Source organism: Gekko japonicus, unplaced genomic scaffold (genome assembly GCF_001447785.1).
Source record: "Gekko japonicus isolate JY-2015 unplaced genomic scaffold, Gekko_japonicus_V1.1 scaffold926, whole genome shotgun sequence".
NCBI lineage: Eukaryota > Metazoa > Chordata > Lepidosauria > Squamata > Gekkonidae > Gekko > Gekko japonicus.
This window is the reverse complement of record NW_015163629.1, coordinates 403,599-423,245: the sequence shown is the minus strand read 5'-3', so window position 1 is coordinate 423,245 and position 19,647 is coordinate 403,599. Positions and strand designations below refer to the sequence as shown.

Sequence of the window (19,647 nt, the reverse complement as noted above, 5' to 3'; positions counted from 1 at the left end):
TGGCGGGCGAGGAAAGACCACGAGCGAGCCCGGGGAGAAGGAGGAGAAGAAGAAGAAGCCGCCGCCGAGGTGGTTGCCGCCGCCGCCGCCGCCGCCCAAGGAGCCGCCCCTTCTTCCCTCAGGCGCGGGGACCGGGGAGCTTCGCGCAGGCAGGCAGAGCCCGGCCCCGCTATCGCCGCGACCACTGTGGGGGTAGGGGGGGAACCGCGTTTTGACAAGCAGCCGTCACCTTCCCCCCCTTTCCAGCGGGCTCCGCGCCTCACATTCCGGGGCAGCCGAAGCTGAGGGAGGGGAGCCGAGCCGCGGCCACCCCCGCTTCTCCTTCTTCTCTTCGCACTCGCGCGACGCTCCTGAGGGAAGGAGGGGTGGGGGGGAGAGCGCGAGAAAGGCCCCGCCCCCTTCCCCAGCTTGAGAACGAGGCTGCGAGGCGACCGCTCGCGCTCTCGCGCGCGCCCTCCCCGCCTTCCCTCGCTCCGGCCTGCGCGTGCGCGCGCCCGCGAGGACGAAACGCGCCGGACTTCGCACTCGCCCGGATGCGTTGAGAGGGGGGGGGGTCTGTAACTGTGTTTGTTTGGGAGCGCATGCGTGCTCCCTCCGACGTTCTGATACGCTCTCGCTTGCGTCTTCTTATCTCGGGAGGATGGGGAGGGGGGCGGGAAGCTGCGCGTGCGCGCTGTGTTCTTTTTTTTTTGCTCTTTTCTACCCTCTTGGTTACGGCTGAACTCCCTCTCCCTTCCTCCCTCTTTCTACTTCAGCGCCTCCTTTCCCAAGAGATGGCCCGCCGGAAGTGAGGTTGCCACGCCTTGCTAAAGGAGAAGGGAGGGGACGGAGGAGGCGTTTTTGGAGCGGGTCGCCGGGTTTGCTGTAGTGGGTGAGAGAGTGACTCTCCCCTCCCCCTTGGTTGGAGTGACGACACCAACGGTCTTCTAAACGGTTCAGTGTAGTCGTTGGGGAAGGGAGGGGAGGGGAGTAGAACGTAGCCTGAAGTAAATTAAATCTCCCTTCTCATAGAAAGTGAGTTGGGGTTGCCAACCTCCATGCGGGGGCTGGGGGGTCTCCCGGAATTACCAGTGCTCCTCAGGCAACCGGGATCAGTTCCCCAGGAGAAAATGGCTGCTTTGAAAGGCAAACTCTATGGTATATCATAGAGTCTAGGAGAAACAGAAGTCCCTCCTTTCCCCAGGTATTGGCCCTAAATCTCCAGGAATTTCTCAACCTGGAATTGGCAAGCCTAATTTATAAAACTGAATACAAATTGGGGGCGATTTCTAAGACAATACTGTTCTGTTAAAATTTACAGTTTTGTCTTGAAATCTATCCGGTGTGCAATTTTGAAGTTTTGTAGTTCCCACAAGCAGCTGAAGACTATATGGCATATAATTTCTGCCAAACAAAGTTCGAGTCCAGTGGTACCTTTTAAGACCAACAAAGTTTTTTTGTTAGTTTTAAAGGTGCCACTGGGCTCAAACTGTCGCAATCCTTTGCACATTCAGCTGTTTGGGGACTGGAGCAGTGTTCCTGAAGTACTTATTTGCAAGTGGCATCTTAGATAATATTGCCCACTTCGAAATGAAGTTTTAGAAGAGGAGATTGGATTTATACCCCGCCCTTCACTACCCAAAGGTATCTCAGAGTGGCTGACAAACTCCTTTCCCTTCCCCTCCCCACAACAGCCACCCTGTGAGGTAGGTGGGGCTGAGAGAGCTCTTTCAAGAACTGCCTTTTCAAGAACATCTCTGACAGAACTGTGGCTTGCCCAAAGTCATCCAGCCAGGTGCAAGTGGAGGAGTGGGGAATCAAACCCGGTTCTCCCAGCTTAGAGTTTGGGCACTTAACCACTACACCAAACTGGCTTTCTACATTTATTTACATTTAGTAACAATGTATCAAACAATGGTAAAGTTAACATAAGTAAAACTAAGGGGAAGTAATTCACCTGCCAATGTAACCTATTACCAAAAGAATACTCATATTTAAATATAAACATATAGATATATGTTAGAGGATACAATTCCCCTGGTTGAAAGTTATAAAGAGATTGCAGTAGTTATTTCAAAAGCACTCTAAGCACAGTTTCTATATCTGTAGAAATTTTAAAGCTTTTTTTAAGAAGGGGCACTTCTGTTGCTAACTGATACAATATTATTGGAGTACCACGTTCTATGGATAGTCAATATCCAAAGCACCCAAGTATGCTTTGCTGGCCTGTAAAAGTAAGATGAGATAGGTATAATTTCTGAAAACCAGTTTGGAACCCTTATCTTTAAATATTTTAACCAAATATGCTGCTATTTCAAAAGTTGCTTTTACAGTTGTTCAACAGATTTATCCAACTCTAGTATTTCAAACTTGATCTTGTTTGTGTTCAAAGGAGTCTTATCACAGGATGCATTTTGGGTATGGCTTTAACTGACTGCTTTGGAAGCTATTACAAGTGCTTCATTAGCATAAAGCTCCATTTCAAATAGCTGGTCTTTACTATTATCTTTAGAGTTCGCATCTTGCTCTGTGGCCAGATCAAAGAGTCCTGGAGACAGGGAGCAGCTTTGCCTTGTTCTTTGCAAACAAATTGGCCCTCAACTTCCAGTAGTTGTTTTATTTTTTATTTTTTATTTTTTTTTAATAAAGGTTTTATTGGCTCCCCTAAAAAGGGGAGGTATTTCGCTTAAAAGAAAAAAAGGAAGGGGTAGACAGTGGGAGAAAGAGAAAGCTGAGTGATATATAAACAGGTAAATTAAACTGTTAGTAATGTCCAATTAATCTTCTTGGGCTTCTTCTGTGTGTTGCCAAACTTCTTTTCTTAGTCCTGTTACATGTATTCTCTGTTAATATGTTAGTAATGTTCCTTTGAGATTCTGTTAATAAAAAGGGTCTCTTCTGTGCACATTCAGAACCGCTTCTTTGCGTGCTGGGTACTTTTACTATCGCTGACGTGGAGGAGCTTCCTCTGTGTCTTCTCCTTCCGGCTTGTTAGATCCTCCTTCGGGTTGTTGTTAATACGCTCAGTTCATGTACTATAAATCCTCTTCCTTTCATGCCCCGGAGGTCCCCATTTTCGAGAATGGTATCAATTTCATTTTCGCTTTTATATTCGCTCCCAGACTCTCTATGGGTCCTCCTCGCAATTGTTGACTTATAAGCGCTTATCAGGCACTTCTCGCTGTCACAATTCCAACTTATCTTTTTTGCAAAACTCCCGTCGGATTCACAGCCATAAACAGTCCAAACATTCAACAGCCGGCTCTTGCACACAAACAAACGCCCAGACGGAAGTCCCTCCCTCCTTCTCCGCTCGCTTTTGCCCAGCTCCGACATCTTTTCTTTTTTGTTTACTTTTAGAAAGTTCTTAAAATGTGCTCCAGAGAGACAAGTTTCTCGCTTTCAAATACATCAAAGGAAAACATCACTGTCCGCTCAATTCATCCCCCCCTCCTTTTCTTTTTCGCTTGTACAGATGGAGGATTAACCTCTTCGCCTTTTTCGCTGGGAGGGGGGGGGAAAACAATTTTCAGTTCTTTTTCTCTGCATTTTGACAACTCCCAGTTAAGCCGATCTTTTCTTTTTCTTTTCCATTTTTGCGGATGGTCGCTTTATCACTCGGTGACGTCTGGTGGCTCCGCTAAACCCCGTTCGGGGTCGCTCACGCAGCAAGGTCCATTGGGGCAGGGCATGGCGGGAGCCTCGCTCTCCGACCTCTCGGCCGAAAGAGCGACTCCCCCCTAGTGCGCCCTAAAGCGCCCCGGATCCGAGCTCCTCTCTTCTGAGGGGCTCATTCGGGTCTCCGCTCACGCGGATTCCCTCCTCCACCGCGGGCGGGCGAGGCGCCCTCGGGAGCGACCCGAGGAAGCGTCCGCCATGTGTGGGAGCCAGACCGGAAGCCAACTTCCAGTAGTTGTTTTAGAAATAGGATCTTTACATACTAGTTTAGTTTCTTAAAATATGCTGGCAGAAAACTCAGTTTCCCCAGTGGTTTAAGACTTAGCCATTACATAAACCTTTTGCACTTTTATTTATTGATTGTATTTGTACCGTGCCTTTTCCCCAATGGGGACCCAAAGCAGTTTATATCATTCTCCTCTCTTTGATTTTATCCTCACAACAACCCTGTGAGGTAGGTTAGGCTGCAAGTGTATGAGTCGCCCAAGGTCACCTAGGGAGCTTCCATGGGTTGTGGGGATTCGAACCTGGATACTAGTCTAACATTCTTAATGACAACACCACACTGTTTACAGAATTTTAAAAAATACTCCGACTTCCAAATATTAACAGTGCTCTAATATACAATCTGTAGGATATGTGCCTTCCAGGTATTTGCATAAACGGCATTAACCAAAATGGGTGCTAAAGCAGCTAATTTCCTCTGCAACTTTTTGTGGTGTTTTGAGATCTAAATATCTTGTGTGTGTTTTATTTCAGTGATTTAATAGGGGAGGTTATATATACGTTGCTATGGGTTAAAATGTAGGCCACAAGAATAAGAAAAAGGTTAGCTGGATGGGTGATTGGAGTATGTTATGATTGGATGGGCTACACCCTGTGGGGTGGAGATGACTGGTTTGTGGAGACAGAGTTTGTTCAGAGAGTATGGGGGGGAAGATAACTGAGTGAGTGAAAAGTGAGGTGCTGTAAAAGAAACATGTGTTTTTTGTTTAAGTTATTAGTCTCAGTGGGAAGTTCGGAAATTAAGTTTTGTGGAAGTTATTCGCTTAAGTGGCAAGTGAGAAAATAAGCCCTTGTGGTTTGGTCTGTTTAAGGAACTTTAGACGAAGAAGAACTCTGCCTATCTGAAACGACTGCGCTTAAGACCTTTACTGAAACCGTTCCATTGTTATACTTCTAAATAAGTTCTGTTTATGTTTATGAGAAAGCAACTGTTTTGTTTAGAGTAAACAGAATGCTGACCATTCTGTCATTCTGCCAAATATAACTAAGCTATCCCATTAAGAAGTCCCATTAAGAATTCCAAAGAAAGAGCCTTTGGTGGCAGCGAATATAAACAGGAAACGCTAAGGAAGGCAAGGGGAAAGCATAGCATACGTCCTCACTAAGGAGAGGTATATTTACAGGTGAAGGGGTCACAAAGTAAGAGCCAAACCTTACACTGTTGACGAGTAAAAAGTCTACATCAGGAGTGGCCAAACTTGCTTAACGTAACAGCCACACAGAATAAACATCAGATGTTTGAGAGCCACAAGACATAAACAAATATCACACACACATTTTTATTGGAAAATATGCAGTTTTGCTTTTTATTAACATTCAATTAGACTGTGTGAAAGAGCCGCATGTGGCTCCTGAGCTGCACTTTGGCCACCCCTGGTCTACATCTTGGAATAAGGATGGTGAATTGCTGGAGAGGGAGGACAACATGGCTGTCCTGCTTCATGCACCCCAGGCCAGATGAGCTCCTCCAAGGTTGTCTCAGATTTCAAAGTATCTGCATTAGGGTTGCCAGGTTCCTCCTGGCCATCAGCAGGGGACGGGGGAGTAGGATTGCCAGATCCAGGTTGGGAAGTTCCTTGACATTTGGGGATGGAGCCTGGGGAGGACAGAGACCTCAGTGGGGTGCAATGCCAGAGAGTCCACCCTCCAAAACATCCATTTTCTCCAGGGGAACTGATCTCTGTGGTTTGGAGATGAGATGAAATTCCGGGGGATTCCCAGGTCCCACCTGGAGGCTGAACAACCAATACAAGCTATACAATTTATTTGTTTATTATTAATTCAATTTGTATCCTGCCCTTCCTGCCAAAGCAGGCTCACATTAAAAGATTAAAATACAATAAAACACACATTCATTACAGACAAAATTCACCTTATAAAATTCATATACTTTACAGATACAATTCACAAGTAAATACAATTAAAGTGCTAGTGGTGGTAACTCTTGGTCCTGATGTTGCAGATGTATTGGGAAGTACGGCCGAAGGTAGTTACTGTTGACATCGCACAGGCAGAGGCAGCTGTCGTGAAGGGCCTTATTCCAGTTCAATATTGTTAGCAGCGGCTCCTAATCGAAGGCCTGGTGGAAGAGCTCCATTTTGCAGGCCCTGCAGAAGTGTAAAAGGTCCCACAGGGCTCTGATGTCTTCCGGGAGCTCATTGCACCAGTATGGAGCCACTACTGAGAAGGCCCTGGCCCTAGTAAAGGGCAGTCTGGCATCTTTCGGTCCAGGGAGAGTCAAGCGGTTTTGAGACCCTAACCTCAGTGCTCTCTGGGGAACATGCTGGGAAAGACAGTCCCTCAAACAACCGTGATATAATTACTAAGATATTATTTTATGAAAAAAAATATGTATTTACTATAATGATTTTTAACATTAATGGGTTTTTACATATAATTCCCACATGATGATCAAAGTGCTTAGGTCATATAGTTCATATAGTCACTCCGAACTTCCAATTGTCAACAACTTCATCCATTCAAAATTCTGCGCAGCAAATCTGCAGCTTCCCAGAAATAAGTACATACATTTTCATAAAATAATATCTAAGTAATTATATCACAGTTGTTTGTAAAGTTTCTCCACTTCTGTTAATAGCATATCTGCGGCTTCCCAGAAATAAGTACATACATTTTCATAAAATAATATCTAAGTAATTATATCAGAGTTGTTTGTAAAGTTTGTATCGGTTGTTCAACTTCTCCCGTGATCTCTCATTGTAACTCCCACCTGGGGGCTGGCATGTCTAATCTACTGAGTTGGCTGACTCCTGATTCCCCTATTAGATGACACTTCGCTGCTGTCAGTGTTCTCTTCGGCAGCATTTTCTGTCCTTATCAGCTGGCCTTTTAGGATTTTTTTCCCTCCTGCACACAAGACCCTTACCTTGTCTCTGTCTGGCCTGGTTTTGCTGTTTGCATCATCCGTACCGGGGCCAGCCAGTTCAATGATTCATGAGTTCCAAAAAAAAAGAATCAAAAGACATATACTCCTTACTGAGTCAAAGGGTATTTAAATAAACAACGAGGCAGATCTTCCACCTGAGAACTTCCTCATAACCGCCTTGAGCCAGTTTGCTCCGGCTAGGCGGGATGCAAATATAAAGTAATAAATAAATAACACAACATCAGAGGTTGTATTCAGAACAGCCACTAGCATTAGCGTCCCCAACTCCGCCACAGGGGAAATTTGGGGAATGGGGGGGCACACCTGGGGAAGGAGCTCGGTGTGGATGTCCGCTCACTCTAGGACTTCGGTTTCTCCTAGATACTATGGTATACCATGTACCCTGCTCTCTTCTTCCCAGGAAGATCAGCTATGATTCCAGATGTCAGGCCCCGGCTGGAGGTAGGCAACTCTTTCTGGCACCTGCTAGAAACTAATCACAGTAAAAGATTTCTTTTTTAAAAAACCCAAACAAATAGTCTTCCAAACAAAACTTACACCATGCTCTACTGAGATGTAGAATCATAGTGTTGGAAGGGGGGCCATACAGACCACCTAGTCCAACCCCCTGCCCAATGCAGGGCCAGCCTAAAGCACCTCTGACAAATATTCGTCCAGCCTCGTCTTGAAAGCTGTCAGGGAAGGGGAGCTAACCGCCCCCCTAGGCAGCTGATTACGCCTTTGAGCCACTCTGACCGTGGAAAAGTTTTTCCTGCTATCCAGCCGATACCTTTCTGCATGTATAGAATCATATATGTACTCTTCAGCTCTTATATGTAATCTTCAGTCTCTTCGGATATACTAAACTGCACAGGGCATACAGATCTTAACTGACTTTGGAATTTGGACCTGGCAAGTTGACTCGAATGAGAGACATTTCTGAAAAGCTATAAAATTGTTATCTTAAGCCAGAAGTGTTGTTACTAAATATACACATGGTGAGACTGTACATCTAGGAAATCAGTCTCAGTATTTAGTTCAGAAAAGAATTAAGATTGAATGTTCTATAATGTCCATTAATCTCTTGTGTTGATAACCAGGTTAGATTTCAATGCATTTGTAATTGACTGCACCTGCATACCCCAAGTCATTCTCCAAAATGTCAGTGTTCCTGCAGGTGTCTGTTCAGTTTTCATTTTGGCAGCTCTACTACATCTTTCTCAGCTCCCATTATTTAGACAAAAGCGCTTAAAGAACCAGGTATCACTTTACCTGTTCAATTGCCTGGAAGTTGAGAAGAACCTTAGCTTTACATCTAGAAACAATCATCTTTGTTTTCTTATAATTATCGGTGGGCAAATCCTTTCCCCCCCCCCTTTTTTTGCGATACAATCCGGAGGTATGAATAATCTGTGCAAAGGAAAACAACACTGAATTGTTGTATAAAAGCAGCCTTGTGTTCCCAGTTACAGGGAGGGGAAACTGATAGCTGCTATATTATAGAATAATATAATTAATAAGCGAAAGGCAGCAAGCGCAAAGCCCTGTTTCAATCTTCAAATAACAGGTACAGTTTTAGAGAAAGATTTCAAAGGAAAAAGCCCTAAATTTCAACCAGGCTGAATATAATGGGTTCATGCTAAGTCCAAGAATTAAAACATGCATGTGCTTAATGACATATTCTGGAGAATCTCCAACCATCAGCATTGCTGCTGATTTTAAACTAAAACGAGTAGAAAAGACAGAGCTCTTATATTAATGAATAAATATGTATATATGGTGTAAAAGGTAAATGTAAAGGTTCCCTTGCTCGAAAGCCCGTCGAGTCTGACTCTAGGGTCGCAGTGCTCATCTCCGTTTCAAAGCCGAAGAGCCAGCGCTGTCCGAAGACGTTTCCGTGGTCATGTGGCCGGCATGACTAAACACCAAGGCGCACGGAACGCTGTTACCTTCCCACCGAAGTGGTACCTATTTATCTACTTGCAATTTCTTGCTTTCGAACTGCTAGGTTGGCAGGAGCTGGAACTAGAGACGGGAGCTCACTCCATCATGCGGCGCACTCAGGTCTCAAACTGCTGAACTACCGACCTTCCACAGCCTGCAGTTCAGTGTCTTAACCACTTGAGCCACCGCAGCTCCATATATGGTGTAGTCAAGCACAAAACAATTATCCAGCATGGAGTCACCTGGTCTCAATCTGGTCTACTGTTTATTAAATGTGTTGTTTTCTACTGTCCAGTCTTCACATTTATTGCACAAGTATTTTTCATACCATTTAGCAACTATATAATTGAAGCTAATCAGACTGTGACTGGTAGGAAGCATCACAATCCCCCTTTAAGAAATAACAACAACAGTCAAGTTTCAGCCAGCAGTGATGATACCCACACAATTAGTATAATCAGAAAATGTGCCTAAAACTGGGGTCCAGCACACTGTATTCTTCTGCATACCGCCCCAGGAACTCCATCCTTTTGTGTCTTTAAGACCAACACAGTGTTATTCTGGGCATAAGCTTTTGTGTGCATGCACACTTCTTCAGATACACATGCATGCACATGAAAGTTTTACACCCAAAATAAAACTTTGTTGGTCTAAAAGCTGCCACTGGATTAAAACGTTGTTCTATTGCTTCAGACCAACACGGCTACCCACCCGAATCGATCTTCTGTCTCTTTCTTATAGGATAGCATTTTAACTAAGTTATCTACAAGTTGGGGCCTCTGAGGATTCATGAGAGGGAAGCAGAGTTGCCAGGTCCTCCCTGGCCTCTGGTGGGGGGGTAGGGTTGCCAGCTCCAGGTTGGGAAACTCTTGGAGATTTGGGGGTGGAGCCTGGGGAGCACAGGGACCTCACTCGGGCTGAGTACCATGGAGTTCACTCTCCAAAGCATCCATTTTCTCCAGGGGAACAGATCTCTGTAGTCTGGGTATGAACTGTAATTCCAGGGAGTCTCCAGGTCCCACCTGGAGGCTGGCACCCCTAGAGGGAAGGAACCATTAGTAGATCCTGTCCTACCCCCAAAATAACTCCTGACATTTTCTAAGCTCTTGGGAGTTTGAGCCACTTGATCTCCCCTCCACACCCATTTTTCCTTTAACTAATTAATTTTAACTGCTCTTCTAGGGTCGCTAAATCTGGGTTGGGGAATTCCTGGAGATTTGGGGGGGAGGCTTGGGAAGGCAGAGTTTGACGTCAGTGAGGGATGTAATGCCATAGCATTTGTGCCGGAATGGGCCTGCCCTCCTAGGTGTTTTTTAACATCTAGAGGGGCTTTTCTTCCACTCTCGGGTAGCCTGCTGCCACCACCTGACCTTTGTACGGAATTGCCCACTGGGAGGGTCAGGTCTCCCAGATTCCCTTCCAAGTCCTGAGGCCTTGCCTTTGTGTCTCCCGCTGCCCAGCGCTTGGTTACCATGGGGACAGTTTACTGCCTTGTGCGCCCCTGGCAAAATAGCCGCTTGCCAACTGCCTTCCTTCCCCCTGATGTTCCTTTTCAAAATAGCATATCTGAGACAGTGGAGGTTTATGTGGTACAGAGAACCACTGCCAGCATCCAAAGTTATCAAGTATTTATTAAAAAGAAAATGTTTACAAACATACTTCTAGCACAGCACCAGATTGAGCAAGGGATACAAAAGAAATAGGTAAAAACACAATCCTCTGTCCCTCTCTCTATACATGCCCTATCACCAGACGTTAAGATACAGGACAGGCTTCTTTAGCCTAGGAAGTTACAGATTGCTGTGGAGTTGCCATTACCTTGAAGCTTTCTCCAGCTCTCCAGGCAAGTACATGATCAAAATGGCTGCCTTCTCAGTGGAGAGGCCTGTCCGCTCTCATGGACGCAGCACCCAAGGAAAAGAGCCCTCCTTCCTCCTGCAAGGAGTTGTTATCATCTCCCTTTCCCCTCCCAGTGACCTGATCACGCCGGGTCAAAGAATCTTTTCCTGGAGTTCTCCAGGACATTTCCTCCCTGGAGTCCCTCTAGCATTTCATTCCTCCAAATCTCTGTTCCCTGCTAGGAGAAAGGGTAGTGCTCGCCCCACCCATTATCTCTCCAGCTAGATCTATTTAGCATTTCTTAAGAGGTAGCTGGCCTCCCCCCCCCCCACCTCCCTTTAGAACACACAGTGGAGGTTTGGCTCAGCTCAAACCTTCCAGGAAAAAAATGCATTTCTTCACAGCATCCATCCTCCAAAGCTGTCATTTCCTGCAGGGGACGTGATCTCTGTAGTCTGGAGATCACTTGGAATTCCGGGAGGTCTGTTCTCCCAGAGCAGGATTTAGTTGGCTTCCTAAGCCCCTCCAGCCCCAGATACACCACTGAAATGTGTGCAACATTTTGCCACCAGCAATCTTGGCATAGCTCAGATTGATCCCACAGGGACCTGTGCAAGGTAAAAAAATCCCCACATTTGCCACCCTGCCCACAAGCACCGGCCTTAAGGTGCAGAGTGAGTCAGCAGCCAATTGCGCGCGCGCGCACGCAATATATAAATCCCCAGTGGGACATCCATAGCTCATAGGGCATGTGGCATGGGGTTATATTTCTCTTCTCCGCATCATGCATGCTTAAACTACAGAGCCTTGCTCTTGGTGGTGAAGCTGCACATAAATGGCATTTAATAGGATTGTCATCTTGGTTGGAAATACCTGGAGATATTGGAGGTGGAGCCTGGGGAGGGAGGGGTTTAGAGAGGGGAGGGACCTCAGTGGAGGTACAATGCCATAGAATCCACCCTCCAAAGCAGCCATTTTTTCCAGGGGAATTGTTCTCTGCAGCCTGAAGAGCTACTGCAATTCTGGGAGATCGCCAGGTCCTACCTGGAGATTGGCACCCTGGGCATTCAGTGCTACAGATGGCGAGCCTGTGTCCATCCAGAGTTGGGAAAATAACATGGGGAGGAGGGCTGAAACTGTCTCATGATAGCACCTGCACAAAGACAGAAATCTCAGCCTGGCGGCATGGATATAGGCAAGTGTGGATCTGACTGAAGAGCAATGCTCCCTTTAAAGTGTGGAATCTTGTGAGCAAAAATTCTACTTCGTGAGCTACTGGCATTAAGGTAGTGAGCAAGTGATTCGGCTACTGCATAAGTTAGTTTGCTCTGGAGCCGTCCTTCCTGAGCTAAGACAAAAATCTGTGAGCTGGAGGCTAAAAAACTGAGCTAGCTCACACTAACTCAGCTTAGAGGGAACACCGCTGAAGAGACTTCTAGTTTGTGAGTGGCCTGGTTCTGCTGCTTTTTCTATTGTCAGGAAGATCAGTGTCACAGAAATTAACATTGAGATTTTGAGAAGCTAGATCCATTAAGTACGGAAATGCTGTTCGCCAGCGTTCCCCGAGAAGGCGGTTATTTAACTGTCACCATGAAATCAATTTGGCCGGCAGCCTCAAGAAAAGATCAAAAATCCTTCGGGTCTTCTTTCTTGTAGTTTATATTCTGTTTTGTTTTTTGCTTCTTTTAACATGCTCTCCCAGATGTAGAAAGAGCTTCATTTTCCTGGTGACTTAATGGATAATTTTCTTGGCCATTGTGCACTCAGAATCAATTCCTAACGCTTTACAGTATGTTAGGGCTGGAACCGCAAGAGCTGGGAATCATTTCTTTCAAATTTCTCTAATTCATTTGTACCCTGCCTTTTCCCCCAATGGGGACCCAAACTAGCTTACATTGTTCTCCTCTCCTCCATTTTATCCTCCAGACAACCCTGTGAAGTAGGTTTGGCTGAGAGAATGTGACGTGCCCAAGGTTTATAAGAACATACGAGAAGCCGTGTTGGGTCGGGTCAGTGGCCCATCCAGTCCAACACTCTGTGTCAGGCAGTGGCCAAAACCCAGGTGCCATCAGGAGGTCCACTAGCAGGGCCAGAACTCCAGAAGCCCTCCCACTGTTGCTCCCCCCCCTGAAGTACCAAGAATACAGAGCTGTTGCCCCCCCCCAAAGCCAAAAATACAGAGCATCACTGCCCCAGACATAGTGCTCCATTTATTCCTTGTGGCTAATAGCCACTCTTGGATCCCTGCTCCAAATGTTTCTCCAATCCCCTCTTGAAGCTCACAATAAGATAGGTCACCCAGCAAGTTTCTATGGCAGAGTAGCGGTTGAATCCTGGGTCTCCCAGATCCTAGTCTGATACTCTAACCACTACACCACACTACCTCTCATCATCATACTTGACATTTGTTGGGAAATGTCTCTAATGCTGGAAGAAAACAAATTGAGTTCAGAAGCTGATATCTTTAGGTTCCATGTCAGTGATTACTTGTAATGTCTGTTACCATCCCAGGGCACACGTTGAGACCCAAGTAGAAGAAGAAGAAGGGATTGGATTTATACCCCGCCCTTCACTTGGAGTCTCAGAGGAGCTTACAAACTCGTTTCCCTTCCCCTCCCCACAACAGACACCCTGTGAGGTAGGTGGGGCTGAGAGAGCTCTGACAGAAACTGCTCTTTTCAAGAACAGCTCTGACAGAACTGTGGCTTGCCCAAGGTCATCCAGCAAGTGGAGGAATAGGGAATCAAACCCGGTTCTCCCAGATTAGAGTCCACGCACTTAACCACTACACCAAGGTCAGGTTCTGCTGTCATCACAACTGAATTTACTACTTCTGATGAGTTGATGAGATTAAAACTTGAGAAAGGATGCTTCCAATGTGCTATGGGTATATCTGAAGCATAACCTCTCCCCTCCCCTCTAAAAAAACAGGCTCTAGTCTGCAGAAGTGTATTCTGAGATTAAAATTTTCCTAGTCTTCTCCCTTATTTTTATCTGATTGGGTGCTGAATGTGGAAGATGTTTGGTAATTAGAACAGCAGTAGCTTTGATAGTCTCATGCAGTACCAGCACATGATTTCTCCAGTCTGTAACCTGTCTGTAGGTGTCCTGCCGGGCATTGTTGGCATGCATACATTTGAGCTTGGAAAGTATCTGTCCTCTTGTCTTTGTTGTATGTTTACTGAGACTATTAGCCATCATGAGAAACTTCCCTGTCCAACCACATAGTAGATGGGATGCGGTGAATGTTATGGCACATGTTGCATTCTTCAGATGGCTTTCTCTTTTATGCCCAAGCACCACCGCCCCTTTGTGCGTACTGGGAGTCATTTGCTACATGCACTCCAGCTCTGTAAAGTTCCGTTTTCTGCAAATGTTGATAGGGAGCAAAACAAATGGTGGCCTTGGCAGCAGCGCAGTCAACACTTTTAGTCCCGCTGGCATTGGTAACCAGGGATAGGGTAGGATGATTAATGTATTGTTAACCCATTCCAAGCCTTTGAGATGTTGGGGCTGTATGACAAGATCAATAAATGATGCCATATCTCTCAGTACATGAGAGCAATGTAGACTGTAGTCTTTTTTGCATATATGACTCTATATAACACTATGGTGAGCAAAAATTCTGCTTTGTGAGCTACTAGCATTAAAGTTGTGAGCAAGCGCTTTGGCGACTGTATAAATTAGTTTGCTCTGGAGCCATCCTTCCTGAGCTAAGACAAAAATGTGTGACCTGGAGGCTAAAGAACTGAGCTAGCTCACACTAACTCAGCTTAGAGGGAACACTGTATGATACTATGGTGGTGGAAAGTGCCATAAAGTTGGAGCCAACCTATGGCAACCCCATAGGGTTTTCAAGGCAAGAGACGTTCAGAGGTGGTTTGCCCTTGCCTGCCTCTGCACCACGACCCTGGTATTCCTTGGTGGTCTCCCATCCGAATACTAGCCAGGGCTGACCTTGCTTAACTTCCAAGATCTGACGAGATGGGGCTTTCCAAGTCAATGCATGGTACTATATTAAGAATAAAAATAACATTAATAGTGTTATTAATAAGGTGTTTGTAGGCACCTTTGGAATTCCACCACAGAGTGGTGGGCGCAATGACAAAATGGCTGCCGCAGGAGGTGGAGCCAATCCCAAAATGACCGCCATAGGAGGTGGAGCTACACACGCAGATGAAATCTGAAAAGTACGCAAACGGAGAGTGATTTCAGCAAAGCGTACTTTATTCTATCCGGAACAAGACGACCTTGGCCGGCTCGCAGGCCGGCTTATATCCCCCAAGAAACCACCACCCAAAACACACCCCTACTTCCCTATATGTTATTTACAGTGGCCGAGAGTCCCATAGGCTCTCGGCCGGGAACCTAGCCCCCTGATTGGAGCGGGCTAGGATCCGCATAGTCTATTATCTCTTGGAGAGAAGCTCGACGTTTGTCTCTGGACTTGTCTGGACTTGTCTGGACTGGATACATTACAAAACCCAACTGGAGGGGAGAAGAAGGGTAATTTACAAATACACAGGGAAGAGAGAATAAAGCAAACCGTGTAGTGGCAGCCGCCAGGGAAACAATGTTATTTTGATCTGCATAGCCAATCAGGTCTTCAGTGGCAAATGAGACGCCCAGCTGGGCAAGAGAGCTTCACCTGGCCCCACCCAGTTTCTAAAAACACTTGATGGATGCCAAGGAAGGTGTCGGTGAGCGCCACTTTGGGGGTCCCTGGTCTGAGGCTAGGTTGTGTGTCAGTTCCATGGCAAACTAACTGGGCTTCTGAAAGCCCCAAATGTGCTTTTTTTTTTAAACCCTACTTTTTACTTGCTGAGTGCCCAGGGAGCGCACAGGAAAACAACAAAGTTACCGAGCCTCCTACTCTAGCTGGCTGTGGAATTTGAAGCTCTTCGGGGAGGGGGCCGCTGATTCACCGGAGTAATGTAAGTTAATTAAGGGGGTGTTTTATTAAGAGAAGGGATTCCCCCAAACCTGTTTAGCTCACCAGTTGTTATAGAGCTGTGGGGTTTTTATAGCTATGGACAACAAGGAGGGCAGATGAAGATTGGTGGCTAGAGAAAAAACTGGCACAGGTTCTGACAGGATACACATTCATCAGTTCTGTAAGGGTTCTTTGCCCTTGGAAGATCCCCAAGTGGACCTTTGGGTCAGACTGCCTGTGCTGACAGCTCCTCCCCTTCCTAATTTGTTTTTTTTTAAATGAGGTTGTCATATTAAGGGTATAAAGCTGGTGGTGGGGAGGAGAAAGGAAGAAGGTCTTGCTGAGGTCCACCTGAGCTAAGCTTGCCTGCCTCTTCCTGCAGGTACTGCGATGCTTGGGTGTGGCCAGATGCACTAGCCAAAGGGCGAGAACCAAAGGGCTGTTGGCCCTTCGCCTGGGGATTGCAGGCGGCACCTGTGGATGAACCAGCTGTTGACTTCCAACCAACTCAAAAGCCATATTGGGGTGGGTGGCTGGGTGTGGGTGTGTTGGGGTTTGTCAGTATTGCATTTGTGGTTGTTTTAAGCTACGTAAATAGTTCCATACAAGCACGCAAAAGAGATTTTATTTCCTCAAAAGCAGTTTAGGCCCATTTGCACATTTCTTGCAGCATACAATCGAGCACAAAAAGCAGACTGAGAACACATGCAAACGCCAGTGGAAGATCGGAGGTGCTGATGGCTACATTCGTTCTGAGCACCCACAAAGGTCTTAACTCTAAGTCTCCCCCCCCCCATCCACGTACTGTCAGCCATAGTAGGAGAGAGGGCTATTGATCCCCCCCATTGTTTCTTCCTTGGCCTTTGTGCATAGCTTTTGTGCATAGTTTCTGGTAATTCCTCCTACCATGACTGTGACTGCGAACTCCATCTCTAAAGGCTAGAAAGCTTTACTCGTTTTTCTAAAAGTCCCAAATACCTGCATTTCCCAGCTATATCATTTAAGCAGGAACTCCTTTGTATATTAGGCAACACACCCCTAATGTAGCCAATCCTCCAAGAGCTTACAGAGCTCTTCTTACAGGGGCTACTGTAAGCTCTTGGAGGATTGGCTACATTAAGGGTGTGTCGCCCAGGGCAATTTTGGGGCAGGAACACACAGGAACGGAGTTCCGGCTGGCTCCCATGTTGGCCACGCCCAGCAGGAACTCATTAGCATAATAGGCCACACCCAACAGCAGAAACTCATTAGGATTGGCTACATTAGGGGTGTGTGGCCTAACATGCAAAGGAGTTCCTGTTACAAAAAAGCCCTGGGTTTTGACAACAAACAAAGTAAACAGAATAACAAGCAAAAGGTGGTTGTGGCTGGATAACCACACTTCAGGTAACATGGGGGTGTGGCCTAATGTGCTAATGAGCTGTGCTGTCAGGGGTGTGGCCTAATATGTTAATGGGTTCCTGCTGTTGGGTGTGGCCTATTATGCCAATGAGTTCCTGCTGGGCTTTTTCTACAAAAAGAGCCCTGGTGTCGCCTAATATGCAAAGAAGTTCCTGCTACAAAAAGAGCCCTGATGCAGCCATATTGGAGAAAAGGCAACAAATTAGTTATGAAAGTATTACAAGGAGGAGGTTGTTCTGAACTCTGGTCAAGACAATAGACGGTATGGATTACTCAGTTCTGAACACATCACATTCAGGCACTAAAAGTCGAATGCACGGCATCCATAATAGCGTTGGCTGAGGGAATAAGCCTTAAGACTGTCACCACAATGGCTGTGTTTGAACCTCCTTCCACCAGGTTGTGAACTGGGTTTGTGTTTTGTTTGGTTCGGCCTTATGACTTCCAGTCGTAGTTGACACTACTAGGGGTCATTTCATAGAAAAAGAGGTGCAGGAGCTCATTAGCATAACTTATTTGCATATGCCACACCCCCTGACATCACCGGAAGTGTGTCAGAAGGCAACACCCACCGCTCAGGCTCCACTGGACTCTTTTAGATTGCTAGCTATGGGGGGGGGGCGCAGATCTGCCCTAGCAGAGGAGGGAGAACTTCTACCTGAATAAACCTTGGCCTTAAAGGTGCCACTGGACTGTTTTTGATTGCTAGCTATGGGGGGAGGGAATGTGCAGATCTGCCCTCACAGAGGAGGAAGAGCTTGTACCTGAAGGCAGGCCTGGGGGGCTCTGTAACTTACCTGGCTGCTTCTTGCTCCTCGTGGCCCAACTGAGGGCTGCTGGGAGCAGGGGGTGAGTCTTGTTGCATGTGCCTGCCCCCTGGGCTCCTTACTGCCAGAGCTCTGCTCCTGTGCGCTCCCACTGGAAATGACCCCTGGACACTACCCAGGCATGGACCTGTGACACCGTTCCTCTTGTGCTTCGTTGCTTCCAGTTGTACCACATGTGCAAGATCAGTGTTTTTCAAGGAACCGTTTTGCATGCAGAAGACCTAGCCGCAGAGGAAGCGAGCGCCACAGCCGAGAAAATCCTCCTCTGTGGCTGGAGTGAAGTGTAACAGGAATGTTGTTATAGTAGCCACGCCAACATTTTGGTTGCACTTTGGCCTGGGCCTAAAAAGCAATCCTCTCAAAGTGTTTCAGTAAGTTTAAGGCTCATGAGCAAATCCTGAGGAAGAGGCTTAGCTTCTAATTGCCCGCAACTCCAAGGGTGGAACCCTTGCCCCAGTGAAACAAGCCCTGGAAAGATCAGTTGTAATTCTAGGAGATTTCCAGGCTCCACCTGGTTAGTACTTGAATGGGAGACCACCAAGGAATATCTCTTGCCTTGCATACCCTATGGGGGGATCGCCATAAGCCAGTTGCACTTTCCACCACCAATGTGAGTTGTTTACTACATTAATAAATCTCTAACTGCACATGTCTAGAATCAAGTGCTGGAAATATGTGTGTTGCAAGGTCTAAATTCAGTCATTATAGGGTTAATGTGTTTACCTTGTGTGCTATTGTTTAGTCTGACCTGGAAGGGAACCTGGATCAAAGTCAATGGGGAGAAAGCCCAGGAAACTGAAGCCTACTTACTCACAATCATTAGTTAAATGTATTCAGGTGATTTCCTTTTAGGGATCAAGAAGAATGGGAAGAATCTCCATTACCGACTAGCGTTTCTCTTGTTGCAAGCATGTAGTCTTAAAGTGTTTCTTGTTTTGTAGATTTCCTGTGTACCCTTCCTTTTAGAAATAAAGATTTTTACATAGAAAGAAAATGCCTTCTCTCCAGCGAACAAAGATCAAATTTTCCAACATCAAGCACTTCCCAGTCAGAGGGTGCTGGCTCTGACATCTCTTTCTCTAGAAATCTGTAGAGCAGGACTCAGGTTTGCTCCCATCTGTCCCTTCCACCAGCAGAACTTGTCATTTTCTCCAGAAGGCAACCCATGGAAAGTGTTGCATGCTGGGAAAGGACACTGAATTGTTCCTGGGAGACTCAAAAAAATCCCATGACTTTTTTCAGGTGACCTAATCCCACGAGGAAGCAGTTCTTCTATCCTCCAGACCAGGAATCAAAGGATGCAACTATAAACCACTCAGCCTTAAAATTAGGCTTTGAAACTTTAATTCTAGATATTTAAACGCTCTTCAGAAGGGCCAGAAAAAGCCAATAAAAAAATTGCATCATCCATTTTTAAAGTGTCACTTATTCTTCTTTGTCTCTGTTTAATTCATACTGACAGGCGCTTCGCCGCATCCTGCCGAGAGATCAGCGCTTCTCTGGTCTTCCTCGGCCCCCAGAAAGTCGCTCGGGGTTCAGCCCGTCACCGGATGAAACCAGAGTGTCAACTGCATAATGACGCCTAGCACTTTATATAGCCCCTTTCATCTTCAGAGCCACATAACAGACATCAAGCTTATTAAGTTGGGCCGTGTCCTTCGGAAGGGGGTGAGTAACAAGGCCCCGGTTCTGATTAGGAAGACTCGGTCGTTGCAAAGATGAAATAAAAAACTGCAGGATGCTATAAAATCAGGATCTTCACTTGTGTTGATGGAGAGCATTGATCGAGTGCACCCATGTAGCAAAGATCTAATAATATGTTCAGATTCCTTGACCAGAAAACTCACCTTTCTATGCTATGGATAAACAAAACA

At 46.2% G+C, this 19,647-nt stretch overlaps 1 long non-coding RNA gene across 1 annotated transcript; it reads left to right on the top strand.

Annotated features, from left to right (window-relative positions):
- The first annotated feature begins 812 nt into the window (after positions 1 to 812).
- Positions 813 to 19,387, top strand: LOC107107257. The gene is made up of 3 exons (XR_001482388.1): positions 813 to 871; positions 7,211 to 7,291; positions 19,236 to 19,387. It is a non-coding gene; the product is annotated as an uncharacterized LOC107107257 (long non-coding RNA).
- The last annotated feature ends 260 nt before the right edge of the window (positions 19,388 to 19,647 follow it).